Here is a 3,513-nt window from a genome sequence, read left to right on the forward strand (position 1 = left end):
TGACCTGAGAAAGCTTTGCTATTGGATATTGCTGCTACATCTGTATAATTTCCTGAAGCCACTCCATTTCAGGAGTAATGAAGACTCTCCTACTTGACTAATTTATACTCACAACATGGGGGCAATCAAAAGTAGAATTGTTCATATCCCTTTTTGCTTATCTCTTGTCTGTCAGGAAAAATCAACTATACTTTGAAAAGCAGAAGGTAAATATTGGAAAAGAATTAATGGAGCACAACATAGAGATGGTTTAATTGTTCCAGTTGGGCGTTTTTACCATCTCTATGTTGCACTTCATTAATTCTTTGGATATAAAAATTAGCATAGAAAATTCAGAAAATGAAATAAATGAAAACTGGCACCTCTATCTTCAACTTCAATTCAACACCACTAGATCCATTCTAGTCTCCCCCTATCCATCCTGTACCTTTCCTCTCTGCTCCATTCCCTATATAACCGAGGCCTTGACCACAGGTCCTTTTCCTTGGTTCCACCACAATGCAAGCCAAATTCTTCCCACCCCTCAACCCACTTATGCCTGAGAATATGGATTATTGCTTTTTAATTAAAGGAACTTATATGGTTTAATTTTTTTGCCTTAAGACTTTTCAAATACTTTTCCAATAATTGTATGTTTCCTGCTTTTTTGTTTGTTTCTTGTTGGATTACTTATAGGATTTTTTATTTCTAAAGTTCACTTTAATTTTACTGTCATATATTTAATTACTATGTGTATTTTTGTGTCCTTTAAATTCAAGTTTTTATTTCAAGAAAATTTTCCTCTACATTGTGACTCTATATTTTATATATTTTTCTTTTTCAGAAACACAATAATGCATGTGTTAGATTCACTTATCATATTTCATATTTATTGTCCATTTTTTACACCTGCACCTTTTGTCCCTTAATATTTAGATGGTTTTTTAGCTGATTGTTTATTTCTTCATCATTTATATTCTTTCATGAAGTTGTTATTGCTTCTAATATGATATTTTTCCTATTCCTTTCCTGAACTACTGAATCTTGTCAACTTATTTTATATTTATTATTTCTTTTTTTTTTATCCCATCATCGCTCTTTTCGTATGCTAATGTATAATAAAAATGGTGTGTCAGCTTAGACTGCATTCATCTGCCGGCTTGACTGAGACTGGACCATCCACTCGTGTAGCTGTTAGTAAGAGGTCTCATTTTCATGCTGGCTGATGATAAGAGACATTACTCTTTACTATGTGGCTCTCTCCATAAGCCTGATTGAGTATCCTTATGACATGACACTCAGATTTTCCCAGAAGGAGCAAGCTAAGAGAGAGAGCAAGGAGAAATTCAAAATACTTTTTATGATTTAGTCACTGAAGTTGCATATTATCATTTCTGCCATATTAGATTTATTAGAATTGAATCACTAGGTCTAATCTATACTCAAGGGGAGAATTGGAGATATTACTCACAACTATTGATAAAAGATAGCAATGTATCTATTTATAGCTCCCATAATACTACCATAGTTCCATAGCAGAAATGTAGGCTACTATTGTATACCAGTTTTGAAATCATCTAATTCTTGATTAGTTTAAAATTTGAGAAATTCATCTCTTCAAATACTTAATAATATTTATTATTTGCATATTTTCTAAATCATATTTATACAAAATGTGACAAAATGTATAACATTTATTTTGATTCAAAAATGCTATCACTCATGTCACCCTGAACATGCTTGATCCCATCTGATCTTGGAAGCTAAGCAGGGTTGAGCCTGGTTAATACTTGGATGGCAGACCACCTAGGAAAACCAGGTGTGGTAGGTGTAAAAAAAAAAAAAAAAAAAAAAAAGCTAGCATTAAATGAAACCTCTGAAATACAAATTTAAAGAGGATTGAATCAATTTACCAAAATTTTTAAATTCCTGATTTTTGAGTTTTAGAGTAGGAAATCCTCGTAGGCAACTAACATAGCTTTACCAGGACCTTTAAAAATAATGTTATGAGGGGAAGGAAGTCTAAGCTAGTGATTTGGCCTAATGCATTACTTTAACAGTATAATGAGAGAAGCTTAGTTCTTTGATGATCAACCTATCTAGCACTGTGTTCTGCTTTGGGGAACAGTAAAAAGCAGATCACAAACTAAGAGAACTCTGAATATAATCCCAAATTTGAGGAGCCATTCCTTGAATTTAGATGATGACATTTCATTGCAGATTATGAAAATGCCAATAGTTTCACATTTCTATAGTCTTACCGTATGGTCATGAGAAACAAACTAAGTAGTCGACTTTCTGGCTGGCTTTTTGGAGAAGGATTCTGCCTTTGCCTTTGGATTGCTTAAGCCCCAGATTCTTAAACCATAATGTGGGAGAGGGTGATGAATACAGAACCTGGACTTCTACAACAAGTACGAGTGGATTCTTAAGCGTTAGAAATATGAGAAATATTTATAATCTAAATTAATGAAATACATAGTTATTGTATTTTAAGTTTTAAGTTTGTCAGAGAATGTGATATGAAAACTGTAAGGTGAACATGTATTGGTGAGTAAAATGTTTTTCAAGGTAGAAATAGAAATTTACAAAAAGTGTAAGGAAAACAGGTTTTTGGTTAACACAACTGACTTTAATTTCTTGTGTTAATTGTATGATTTACTTACTTATATTTTAGGTGAAGAAGAGATTTAAAAGAGATCTCTTTTATTCTTTATGTTTAAAGGTCTGTGTTAGACCTGTCATGAAGAACTCAAGAAAGATTGTTATAATTTAACACTCTAGTGTAATGAAAAAGGGAGAAATTATAATTAATAAAATCACTTCAAGTCACTATGGAGCTTATTCCTTATGACTAAATAACTGGTGTAACCTGTGAATTCTCTATTTATTTTTACAGGTTATTGCATGAGGCAAATCTGCACCTGAATGAAATTGCTGAATCAGTTAATGCTGTTTTAATAGCACATCTGGTAAATTGAACTACCAAAACCCTTTAGTTCCTAAGAAAAACTATAAATATTAAATTTAGATTTGAGCCTTTGCACGCAAACTAAATTGGAGGATTTAGGTCATTACTTGATATTTTGGAACAGAAAAGAAAAGAAAATAGACTTTCGCCTGAGATATTCAGATAATATAAACTAAGGAAAACGTTTTCTCTTGAATTATCCTAGTATTGCCTTTCACCCTCTATTTTAGGTTCAGGTTGATTCAACACAAAGCTGTTTATTGTACACAGCATTTAACTAAACATTTTTGAGATGTGGAGACAAATAAGATTCAAGCTTTGCCCAGGAAAATATGGAGCAGGGAAGGAGGAAAGATGCTGCCATATGTTGAGCGCATGCTATACATCTGCAGTTGCATTGGCTGTCTTTTTATTTTCTTAAACCAATTTCTACCACTTCTTAAAAGTCTTTCAGTATCATTTTTCCTATTATTTACAGCAGAAATCTGAGAAGCAGAGAATCTCTGAAACTGAGCTAAGAAACTCTCATATCTAGTAATTGACTAAGCTTAAATTAAAATACA

General features: G+C 32.4%; 1 pseudogene; it reads left to right on the plus strand.

The window, feature by feature from the left end:
* The first annotated feature begins 1,690 nt into the window (after positions 1-1,690).
* Positions 1,691-1,810, plus strand: LOC118601938 (annotated as a pseudogene).
* Positions 1,811-3,513: the final 1,703 nt, after the last annotated feature.

The sequence above is a fragment of the Rousettus aegyptiacus genome, unplaced genomic scaffold (genome assembly GCF_014176215.1).
Source record: "Rousettus aegyptiacus isolate mRouAeg1 unplaced genomic scaffold, mRouAeg1.p scaffold_m13_p_4, whole genome shotgun sequence".
In the NCBI taxonomy this organism is placed as follows: domain Eukaryota; kingdom Metazoa; phylum Chordata; class Mammalia; order Chiroptera; family Pteropodidae; genus Rousettus; species Rousettus aegyptiacus.